The 13,183-nt window shown below is 38.5% G+C and overlaps 1 protein-coding gene across 3 annotated transcripts in view; it reads left to right on the top strand.

The window, feature by feature from the left end:
- Positions 1-13,183, top strand: part of LOC141444921 (uncharacterized) — a 137,687-nt gene that overhangs the window by 111,033 nt on the left and 13,471 nt on the right. The gene's annotated exons all lie outside the window — the stretch shown is intronic.

Below are 13,183 nucleotides of genomic sequence, written 5' to 3'. Positions count from 1 at the left end.
GACAGACAGATACACATAGCGGTCAAACTTATAACACCCCTCTTTTTGTGTCGGGGGTTAAAAATAAACGCCTTCGTGCCTGAAACAGTGTTCATCGACTTAATTATTATTGTCGATATATTAGAACAAAATAAGTATGTATATTGATACTGAATTGAGGTAAATAAGTATTTTAAAATACAACAATATTGATATGTAGCGCTCCCTTTCTGTATACAAAAGCGGTTGTGTGTATGTTAAGTTCACGTACATTATAACCTCCTCAGCTTAACATCAGCTCGGCCTGTGGACTTACACGCTCATTGCACCGCGTAGTAGCACATGCGTACCAATCGTACTCGGATTGTATGAAGCTGTGTATCTGTGGATATCTACTCATGCGGCAAAACCCCTCGAATCACTTACAGTCTGTAGCTACGAATGCCGCACGAGTCACGGCCGACTGAACTCCGATTCCAGCTCCCGCTACATTCTTGTATAAATTAAATCACGCCGTGCATTTTATGAAGCAACTTGATTGGCAGATGTTATTTTTGTTTGATTCGCTGTGGCCCACTTAAGTCAACTTGGTTGATTCCACCGTCTATGATTCACAAGTAGCCGCCCCTAGAGGTTGGATGCTCTAGCGCTTGCTTATAACATTTTTAAAGCTTTGCAAATCCATGAACCAATTTTGTACATGTGCCAGTTCTAATATTGTCTAACCTCTATAATATTAGTATTAAGATAAATAAGTAGGTACAGGGGTAGGTATGGGGGAAGCCTATGTCCAACAGTGGACGTCCTAGGGCTGATATGATGATGATGAAGAAGTAGATACTGACTCAAACAGCACTAATAAGTTTAATTCTTAACTGTTTTCACCAAGAACCTTTTTAAAAGTCTGGCAGGTATGTAGTCGAACAAACGGGTTCATGTACCAGGTACCCTTTATTAATCAATTTAACTATTCCTCCATTCCTTTATCCTTCCATACTCCTCCTTGACAAAAGTATGGGATGTCAACATGACATTAGTAGCACAAAGGTTGTATTAAATTAAATTTGTTCGACTGTACTTATAGTCAACCAATTTGATTCCTAGGCCACCACAGGTCGGTTATGAGTCGATATAAAATCTTAACAGCCAGGACACCTGATACGCACTACTTCGCGAATTGGTGACACCATAATGAGTTGAACTTTAATTATAGAACACTATTCCACTCCACTCACTATTTACTTAACTTCCCGCACACCTCCACAAACTCAGACTGAGGTAGCTTTGCTCATAATCTCTATTCAGTGGTAATAAAACGCAAAATGAGCCACTTGAATTAATAGCCACATAAACATGTTCTTCCGAATGACTTAGTTGTTACTGAAATCCGACATTACCTCTTATTCTTGTACTTGGCGAACACATTTCAAAGAGTCTAGTGAAACAGCGATTTTGTAGCAAGTGCTCCGTTGAATTATAAGGGAGGTTTGAGTGCTTTATGACGTCTGACAATGTAGTGCCATTACATCCGTAGCAGCAAGAACGCCCATTCGAAGTTACAGCATTCATTATACAGTGTTGGGTAATAAACAGATGCACCATGTCAGGTTGAATTAATAGGTGTTTATAGTGTAGGCGGGCCGATGTAATAACCTCGCTTAATTAAAACTGCGAGGACGGTTTAATAATCCGCTACATCGATACTGTTTACGCGGCCTCCGCCCGAAATGGCTCTATCTTCAGCAGGGTCAACGTTCGTTAATTATAATTGCTGGAACTGTTTGAAGCTGTGTACAATTACTGGGTTAAATTAGGAGTAAACTTACTTGAATTTCCATTAACAAGGATATATGATATTTTGAGGTTATCGCTAAAAGAGCTAAATTGGTAGGAACATGCAAGCAATGATCTACAGTTACACTAGGCACTGACAACATAATAATCGGTCCGTACAATTAAATGTGTACAGATAAAGGCTCTAGAGTATGCTGTCGAGGGTTAAAGTACCTACTACTTTTTCCACGAACTCGTCTTTATTATTAAGAGAGCTTACCTTGGATACAAATAAATGTAAACTAAACTCCAACATAGGATTGAACATTCTTGCCTCCGCAATGACGTTTGAATGGTGGCACCTAGCCCACACCGCGTTTCGGATAAACAAAGGAAGATGTCACGTGAATGTTAATTCGTTCCCGATTAGTATTCAAGACAAAACAACAACTAATAAAAAGGAGCCGCCGTTGGGAAAATTGAAAATATCCGCAACCGTCAGGAAAATGAGGAGATCTCTTAGTCACGCCGTGAAATTAGAATCGTCTCGGCCGTTGCGATGCCGGTCACGTGGCTGGAAAAGTTTGTTTACGTTTCCATCTGATTATAATCTGAACGAAATGACCTAAACGGGTCTGCGGATTTAGCTCAATGTTCGCTCGCTCCAAGTAGAAGCATCTCAAGTATTGCAACACTTAAGAAAATCTTGTTAAGTTATTATTTATTCCGATAAACGTTTGAATACACATTTAATAAATAAATACTTGAAAATGAATGAATATACAAACAATTCTAAGTCAACAAGCAAATGAAATAAATTAATGTCACAAATAAATGACAAATTAAATTGAATTTAATACAAAGTCTGAGCACCCGCGTCATGGTTTTATTATTTTACTATTCTGCGTAGTTTCTGAATTATACCAGGCACGTCTGAGTAAATTACAATCATCAATAGAATCCTTTCACAGATCCCCGAACCTGCAAAACATGCAGAAGAAAACCCTTTATTTACACACCCGCCAACATTTGAAGATTCATCAAACTAAACCCCACTTATTCCCGTTTACCTTTTTACCGATATAAGCAAAATGAGCGTCCGTTGCCTCTCGTAAAAGTGAATGAAATGTAAGTACTACATCGGTCGAGGGCTGTCGATATTGCAGGGCGCTCCTTCTCGCCGAGTTTGGGCTGCGGATAAACTAGCTTATTTGAATGAGTGGTATTCGGACCGCAAAGCGCTGGAGCAACGAGAGCACTTGCCGACCGGACTAGAACCAATACCGATACACGTGCACGCCACAAATGAAAGCCGAACGTGACTTTCGTGTTATGTGGAGCTACGTAATGCACACCTTTGTACCTGACTCATAGGCGTAGTCAAAGCTTCTGTTGTCGTCTATATATCCGTCGTTTGGTGTTGGATGCAAAGCAACTCAATGCATGATCCAGTTCAAAAAGTAAGTCAGTTTCAAAAAGAAGTAAAACATTTTTTTGATTGCTGTATTAAATCGGATTACAGTTATACTCGCAAATAAATGTTCTTGATGTTCCAATTATGTATGTTTATTTCTGCGACGTATTAGTACATTATGAGAACATAATAACTTTGTGCAGATATTTTTAGACGGCGTTACCTCGTGCCAAATTCGAAGTCTTAACCGCGGATAATCATTTAAGAGGTCGGTAGGTTAACGCACATTAGTATACAATTGTAGTGTCTGCCAGGTTTTAGGTATGATAATTTTGATCAATAACATGGAATATCTTAATACAGCTCGAATGTATGCATCAACATGCGACGTGCGTCGATTAGCCCAAATTACGCTGCCAAGTTCGTGTCACGGCCACAGAGTATAAAACATTATTAGGTATCGAAACTATCATAGTTGCAGATTTGACCGGCACAGGAAACGTCTTATTTTTGAATAATTTGATAATTTTAAGCGTTTCTCCCGTTCCTTTATACTTAACAACAAGACATTTTTTAACTAGATATATTTGTTGCTGTTCCTTATAGTTGTATTTTTTTTAATCTTTGTGCATTTTAAGTGGCGAGTAGATGCATGTGGGGCTGTAAGTTAGTTGAGTCACGAAGTCTAATGTGGCGTCTAAACTCGGCGCCCGTCCTATCGATTCCTGCTCACTGATCTGAATATCAGAATACTGTGTCTGGTAAAATACATTAGGGCAATTGGGTCCTTAGATGGACCTGTAACTTATTTGTATTTAATTTTATTAGGGTCAAGCTAGCTATTTTAGGGATAAGCTAGTCCCAGTATAACTAAGATAAAACGAATTTACCCTTAAAACTGGGCAACTATTCCTTTCTCGGTCCCTGAAATTAACCATAACCAAATACCTAAGTGAAAACAAAAAATAAAAACGCCAACCAATATCAGTGACACAATGCCGTGAAACAATTACATATAAAATAAATAAAAACTTTAAACGTTTGTAGTTTGTACACGAGCCCGGCCTATACTTTAGCGACCATTACGGCGCGCTCGAAGAGACGGTATTATTCATCCATTAATGGCTAGGAGCTCCACCAATCTGAATTTCAAAATTCTGTTGAAACAGATAAATGGAAATCATATTCTGATTTTAAGTCGATCACAAGCTACCCAATATGTTTTATTTAATGCGCAATTCCCCACAGATTTACAGAGATTTTTCTGTCAATACTTACAATGCAAATGAAAATCATCACCGCAACGGGAAATTATAAATTTTCCTTTGCTCTGATTTTAACGACGATGAAACAAAACAGAGCTCTCGGACGGAGTGCAGTCATACTGATGAATTTAAATGGTATTCATTATGCACATGCATAATTAATCGAACGATGGTAGTAGAGGAAAGAATGTCAACCTTCGTAGCGTTAGTTTTCGTAGCGCTTAATTAATTAGTTTCGCTACGCCCGTATAGAGAGGAGTCGCCGTCCCACACGGGGCGCAGACGCGGCCGCGGCCAGTCGCAGAGACTCACGTTGTTTTTGCATTGTAGCAGCGACTGCCATACGTCATAAAACGTTCATTCACGAAACTTATCCGAAAAACTTTAAAACAAATGTACCTACTCGTATTGCAAGCGCTCCATAATCAAAACATCTTTTATCTAGATTTTGACTGGAAGTGTTCTAACGGCACATTCAACAGCATTTACCGTTATAGAAGCACTTATTCCGTCTTTACCTGAGATTAATATCGCAATTTGTTGTGCGACCATTTTACGGGAGCCAGCTTCCATGGGTCGTTAAAATTTTATAGCATAACCGTCTAGCCTGAAGTCTCAACAATTCATAAGCACTGCCAACAAAGTCGTGTGATTCCTTCGCCAACATTAGAAACTGGTACAATGTTACATTCACGGAAAGCCTACCCCTTATTTCGTTTTTGCAAATGCCGTTCTATAATGAGCGTCAAAACGAATCTTATTCTCTGGATGTTAACGTGTATGATAATGTTCGGAAGCTATTTAGTGTTTACTCGTAAGCTGGCATATTCGAAATATGTTTTGCTCAACGGCGCGGTATTATTGGTCGTGTTTCCATCGCGCGGTGCCTCGTAATAAATTTTGTGACAAACAATATTCCCTTATCCTTTGTGCCGCAGACGGGCATCGATCGGCTCCAACAATGGCACGCAGATCTCGCCAAGAGGCTTCTGTCGCCGCTCAACCGCGCACAATAGACGAACTAGGAGATCGCGCAAACCTTACCTACCCACCAGCTCGGCAACCCTTGCTGCGCCGACAAACAAACATCGGGAAGTAGGCCACGCTGTGCAATAAATCTCGACATCCAAATGCTCCTATACAATCCTAACTACAAAAGGTCTCAATAAGAGTGAAATAACCATTCGTTTCATAGCAAAATCTTACACAGTAATACTTAGTTACTTTCATCCGGTTATAATAATTATTATACATCGCTCAATATTATTTGTCTGTTCCTCTACTACGTCTAATATAAATAAATTACATTAAATCAATTTTATATTACAAGAGTGCTGTATTTATTACTTTGAAAAATAAAATAGGTATGTTTACAAACCGTGAAATAAATTAAATTTATATTTTGATAAAATATGTCATATTTTGGGCGGCATTAAGATCCGTCGATTGCCTCGCGAGCAATCTGCCGTAAAATATAATTTGAATGAATTTCTGGTCCGTACAATAATTCGTTCCCGCAATCGATTCCGACCAAATACCGCCATAATTTCAAACGAGTACCCATCCAACCTTGTAATAAATACGTGGTTTCATATTGTTGTGACTAATGTGACCTTTGAGGCAGGTGCGCTCAAGACACGTAGTGGATAGGGCGTTTTCTTATGCGCCTTAATTGACTTAATTTATGACTTATTGTACGATATTTAACCGTTGTATAACATTGAAAAACTACTTAGCGCAATCGCTTTGATTGGAAATCAAAACATCCTAAAGTCTGTATTTCGGGCGCTTTTAGGCTCATAAACGGCGCGCTGTCTACAGCGGATCTAAACGTGGGAGGTTCGGCGATAACCTTTAGCTGGCTGTTAGGTAGGATCTATTGTTGTTATCGTGCTAAACTGTGTCGGAGGCGCGCCCTCGCGGCTCGTGGCCTGCGCCAATGACTCACTGCCGCGGTGCTGATCAAATGCCTCGAGCCCACGGGTTTCGCCTTACGAAATTACCCAAGCATTTAACTCGAATCGTGTCGAGGAAGTTACCAACCCGCCTCGACTTATTCGCTTTTAGCGAATGCATGGATTGTATTTCTGATTAATATGAGTTATTGTTCGCGCCGTGCCCAACTTATCCCTCTCAATCTGGGAAACGATAAGTTTTATTAGTGCTAGTAAACTATGCAAATGATTTAGAGAAACACGAAAGCTATGAGCATTATTTTCGAACGCATTTGTCAATGTTCCAGTTTAAAGGCAAAGCTGTATAAAACATCCGCTTATGTTATTTTAATATTCATTGCGCATGTAAAACGTATTCTCGTATTGGACGTTTCGCGGTACGCATAATGGATTTGCATTCGAATGAGATGCGGTCGAATGTCTAAAATGAAAAGCGGTTTGGTTGGACATTATACGCTGGTACATTATACTGTGTATATTTTGTGGGGCGCTTATCCATTTAAAAATATCCAATGGGATTTGTAATGGATTTGGATTTGAATGAACAGAACATTATTCAGCTCAAACCTAAGTCATGCGAAATGGGATTTTCCAAAATGTGTATTCGATTAACGGAATCTCGTCTGGAATGTTCAACTTTAGCAAACATGCTAAAGGTCAATTTGTAAGACCACGGTTACCATTGGCGCAGAGGGCTGTCTGCCACATTTAGATGCAGAAAGATCATCGGATTTTATGTTTCCAGGCAGGTATGTAGGTACAGTGCTATAGGTCAAGGTGCGGGGTTTTCAAATGTAATAACCTAGATGTTTCAGCTATTTTACAAGTTCGATTAACCACGCTCTTGTTTTGTATGTACCATGCCATTAAATCGACGCACAACACTTATAATTTCAGACGATTTGTTCATTTAACACGTCGCTGCAAAAACATAGACTTGAAACTTCTGAAACATATTTTCATAACCTTTTAGCCCCTTCTCACCCTTGAACGATTTTCGCTTTATTATAGTCCGGAGAGTGCGTGCCAGCCATAATAACTTTCAACGATTTAATTTTCCCTCGCTATAAACGTACCTAGTCATAATTTATACGTTACCTGCGAGAATCCGACTAAGAGTAAGACATATCAGTGCTTCTTGCAGACACGCGGCCCAGGTGCAGTCGGATCACGTCAGAGTAGTAAAATAATAAAACTTTATCCTCCAAGTCAACGTTTTGAATAAAATGCAAAACGTGTCTGGGATGCAGCCAAAACGGCTGTACGCCGCCGGCCGCGTCCTCGAGCCTTGTATATTTAACATAATATAGCGTCAACCTCGTATACGCTGGCATCCTTACGTTTCATTGAATCAAACATCTCATCGCTACATCGTTTCTAATTCAGACGTGATCCCGCAAAGTTTCCCGTTGTGTAAACACGAAAACTCTCTGGCAAACAAAGAATAAGCATCGGGGTTTTCTGTTATTTACGCTCATTTGTATCACTTCTGGTAAGTTCTTTATCGGTTTCGGTCGGCGCGGGACGTTCCTGCGGGTAGCGTCGGCTCGCCAAAACTTGGAATATAAATTTGGTCTCGAACGGACGCGTTGTTTGTCCGCCGGCAATAGGCGCAGGCTTGCCAACATAAATTACCGGACAACATTCGTCTCCAGTTTATCTACAGGGGTCGCCCAATATTTACATACTACCGACTCACGACAGATTTACACCCCATATAACATTTGGATGTTGTTTTTCCTTCTGAGACATACGTGGATCTATTTGAGGTCACGACCTTTTTTCTCTTTATCAAAGCATGGGACATTATTTTTATAGGTAGAAATTGCAACAACCCGATTCAGTTCAACGTAACATAAACCATTTTATCGTCGGAATAAGTACTTATTAGCTCACAACAGTTCCTGATTTTCTAAACGCTATGAAATCCTTTCAGTCGCGAAGCCATTATTACATTATATTTCTTGGAATTAGATGGAGAATGGTACCTTTTACTCTATAGAAATGGCGCGAAGGTGTGATGTATTGTGACGCACATCTGTACATTTCTGAGACAGATTAAAGGCTTTACAAAATAACAATAAAAAGACTCTATGTGCTCCTGACTATGTTTTTTTGCTAATCTGAAACCTGAAATGATTTATTGCGATAGCGAGACTAAAATATATAATTAAAATGCATGGTATACACACATTATATATATATATATATTGTTGAAAAATAAAGATATTATCATTTCAAGATGCTAGTTTCATCTGGTGGGAAAGCTGGCAATGATACAATATTTATATAATTAATAAACGATCGAGCCATCATAGTTTTGGATTTGTAACTTCAAATAAATTACCAAGAATCTGCCAAATTGAAAGTCTCGAAATTTAATATATTTTTGCTGGTACGCGACTAAAGGATGAAACCAAAAAACTTGCAATTTGAATATGCGTATTCAAAATATCGTCATTCTTTTTATCATATGAACAAAGCACGGCGTGCGGTGGGAGCGCCGCTAAGTTTTTCAGCGCAGGCCGCCTCATTAAATTTTGTTTGAATAGAGGGATGAACCAGCGGCTCTCTGCTCCGGTACCGACGGCAAATACAATCGATTCTATTCCGAAGCAATCTATTCTTACACCGACTTTTAAAAATTAATGCCACAGACGAAGTTAACTTGATAAAGAAAAATAGGTTAGGATGTAATGTCTTGGCTATAATTTGACTGGTGTCAAAAGTACTGCATCAGCAATGTCTAGTTTTTGGACAAAAGCCTTTACTTTTGACCTTATTGACCAACTCCCGGTAACCTGCAAGGAGATACTTTGAGACAGTGAGACTCAGAGAACGACATAGGATAAATTTTATCCCAGAAAATTTACTATCCCCAGCGCGCGATAAACGAATTCTTCGCAGAAGAAGTCGCGTGCAACAGCTAGTACATTATAAAGAAACTTATATATTTACTGATACCCGTGTACTATCTACGAGCGCGGCTACGGCGCGGCGTAGCAGTCATTAAAACGCCTCGTAGCGGCGCCTGCTAAATGTTTAATGGCAAACGTATTTTAAACCACGGTTTCACACAATATGTGTATGTATATATTGAGCCAGGCTAGACGTTTAACGTTAATTTGGCTTTATTATGTAGTCTATTGTTTAAACAGAAAAAAATCTTGTTTGATGTTCTTATCCAACAAATTCGCTATTATTTCGCTATTCGTTTTTATTTTGTTATCTTTCGCTATTAGGTATGACTCGATTTATTTAAGGCAGAGTGGGCTATTTATTTTTGATTGTTTTACCATTTTGTTCATATTGCGGACAAGCGAGAAATAAATATCAGTAAAGTGTGCGAACTAGGTATGTGTCCGTAGTTCGCAGTGGGCGTTAAAGCGATGCAGACGAACGACTGAGAGTAACCTGCCAGAGCTAATTGCATTATTTTGCTTGATTTTTTCTGAAGCATAAGACATTTTTGCTCTGTCCTTACCAGTGTAACATGAGCGTCGTCTGAATGGCCCAGACGGCCGCCAGCCAAACACCCCGCCGCGGCCATCACCGCGCAAACACTCCACAGCTCATAACACCGCACAAAAGCCTTTCACGCGCCGATGAGGTGTCTCGCGATCGTCACGGTACCGTTCGAGTGGCAAGCAAACTGCTTTACGGATCTTTGAGCTGAGTGCAGCGTGTGGGACAGCTGAAATTGCCGCTTTTCATGCCTCTTTTGTGCCGTAAAGGTTTTGATCTTTGTCCAGCAGTATTTAAAATAAACTACAATCTTTGCTACCTTAGTACTTCACTTCCAGAAGCGAAGGTTGTAACTTGTAAAAGGTTTTAGTTAATGTATATGAACCTCCGCAGAATAATGCCTGACTTAATTAATTATTCTCAAATATTTTACCTTGTTTTTAATTAACTACTTTTACTGAACTATCTATAAATCAGCTCAGCTCAGATCACTGAAGTAAATGTCACACAGAATTCCAGTGCATACATTTCAGTTCAGTACTCCAGCGATGCGCCTGCTGCCTCCAATCGGAACTTACTAACCATTCAAATGCTTTCAATACGCTCACCGCTCAGCAATGCCAGTCGACAGGCTGGACTTCGAACAATAGATGCCAATCTACACGGAAATTCGGCTTGGATGATGCTTTGTGCTTACCTACACTTGGATGTGTCGCCAACACGCCAGATACAATTGGAGCCTTCATCTGCAGAAGTGATCAGTCAATAGACTCTGATGGTAATAGTGAGGGCTAGGCGACTTAAGCACTGGCTTGAACTAGGTAATCTAACATTCGAATCATATGTATAAGGTGTCCTATTTTACTTCCACTTTTAAAATAACTACTATTGCTCGCTTTTCTTTGTACTGTCGAAATCTACCCTCCCTACTTCACTAGTTGCGACATCGAATACATACACAAAGTCATTGATTTCAGTGCCTCTTTCGAGACATATTACGTACTCGGTTGGCTGGATTTCATATATTGAATGTGTATTATCTCACTCGCATATCAGCGTTGAAAGAAAAAAAGAAAAACTGCGAATGACGCTGAGTGGCGTGAAATAATTATTTACTCACATACATATACCGCGCCAAGTACCTAGGTAGGAACCTACGGTTATGCTTCATTCAATAAACTACGCCACAAGGCTCAGCATGAAATAATGCCGACTATGTATTGGCATTCATGGAATGTTTTCGAGCACTTCAAGAACTAAATACTACATAGAAATGGAATTTTTGGTGAATGTTAGACGGTAAATTCAATACATAATGTCAGTTTAGTTAGAAAAAAAGATGCATATTGTCTACTCTACATAATAACACGAAACTTTGCCAGTTGATGTACCGAGTCTAATGCCTTTGTCAGTGTCTTATTGGCTTATGTTTAGCAGACAACGGATGGCATGATTTACTTACTTCATAAATATATATATATATATCACGTCAAATACTTTTTTTACTAAATTATACCAAAACTAGAACCACAAAAGTACTGTGAGTCTCTGAGACTAGGAATCTAACTCAGCTCTTCATTGTTCCGTGATACGTAAATGCCCGTATTTAGCTACACTAATCTGAGCAATTGATATCTAGGCACATAATATAGGTACGAGGAAATTTGACAATATGTTCTCAAAACAGTTATTAAAGTTACATAAGACGATTACTGGTAATAATACACATCGTATACCTACTACATGAATAGACTACATAGACTATACTATATTATTATTATTGTAATCGCCTGCGATTTATGTTGTTTTGAGTACATATTTTTTTGCTAAGATAACTAAGGACCTCCAAGTACTTTTTAGGGTTAGGTACCTATTTAAAATCATTTTCATTGGTTGTGTAATTTCATGTAGGATAGTATCTCGAAAAAGAAAGAAAAGAAAAGCTTGAATAAACATTAATCGCGTATTACCACTGGTGGAACAAGTTGGTGGTGCCATGTGGTATTACATGGAATAAGGGTTATTACAATATATAATATAGGTTGATGTAATATGATGGGTTCGAATCCCGGCCGGGGCAGATATTTGTATGAATTATTAATTTAATGTTTGTTCTCGGGTCTTGGATGTTTAATATGTATTTAAGTATGTATTTATCTATATAAGTATGTTTATCCGTTGCCTAGTGTCCATAGTACAAGCTTTGCTTAGTTTGGGACTAGGTCAATTGGTGTCAAGTGTCCCATGATATTTATTTATTTATTATTATTAATATTACTCGTACTAGTACCATGTATTAGTGGAATTTGCATTGTCACATAGCATTTTCAGGTTGGTATTACATATTAATTAATGAATAAATACCGATTTAACGCTTTTAGCTAACGGTGTAGGATTACTGTTGTCCAAGTAAAATTAACTTAATTGACGTAGTGTTAACTAAATTGGTCTGAAAATAAACACCTAGATTTTACGAGTGTTTATTTCTCGTGTTTGTTAAAATAAAGAATAGAAATAAGTAAACTCATCAGTTTTTTTATTATATTTAATTTGACAAATACGTGTACTCCGTTTTTTTTCAGTCGTACAGAAACTCATATATTTAAAAATCTACGAACAATAACACAAATGCCACAATTTTAAGAAACATAAGAGGCTAACACGAGCTCAGTCAAAATGGTTTTATTTCACAAAATATTGTGAACACATTACAACTTAAGTGAGTACGCATATGATCGTAGGATCAACATTAATGAACAATATAATCAGTGATATGCAAAACGGCGGTGGCGGTGTCCATTTGGATCAACGAACAATTCGCTGTGCAAAACCAATATCGCTTTTAAATTTAACATGTTTGCCCGATCGTTCAGTGCCGCCATAATTGTTATTGTCCAACGCAGCTACTAGTATGTTTCTGTGGTTTGGGGACGTTTTAAATATGCACTAGCATTCACTTGCCCATTCCGATAGCGCATTTCCTTTGTCGCCATTACGTTTTATACACATAATGTATGGTATTAATTTAAATGAGCATGCTTACCTATCTTTTTTTAACGATTTCTTTAGATGCAATTTTTCGATGTAGTTAAGCAATGAGTTGTTCGAGATATATTTTACAGTGAGAAAAATAACAGCTCATGAACTATCTATTAGGTACTAAAATTCTCTTGGAGTATCTACTCGAAAAGCTCGGGTGCTCAGGTGCTCCTTACCTTCTCCTTACTATTACGAAATTTTGTTCTTAATAGGTACTAGCCGGTTTTGGTTATTGTATTTTACTGGACTCGCATTGTCATCAAATCTTCACATATATGCTTCTGTCTTAAATG

The sequence above is a fragment of the Choristoneura fumiferana genome, chromosome 2, assembly GCF_025370935.1.
Source record: "Choristoneura fumiferana chromosome 2, NRCan_CFum_1, whole genome shotgun sequence".
NCBI classification, from domain to species: Eukaryota; Metazoa; Arthropoda; class Insecta; order Lepidoptera; family Tortricidae; genus Choristoneura; species Choristoneura fumiferana.
The sequence above is the reverse complement of the archived record's forward strand: the minus strand, read 5'-3'. Positions and strand labels throughout refer to the sequence as shown.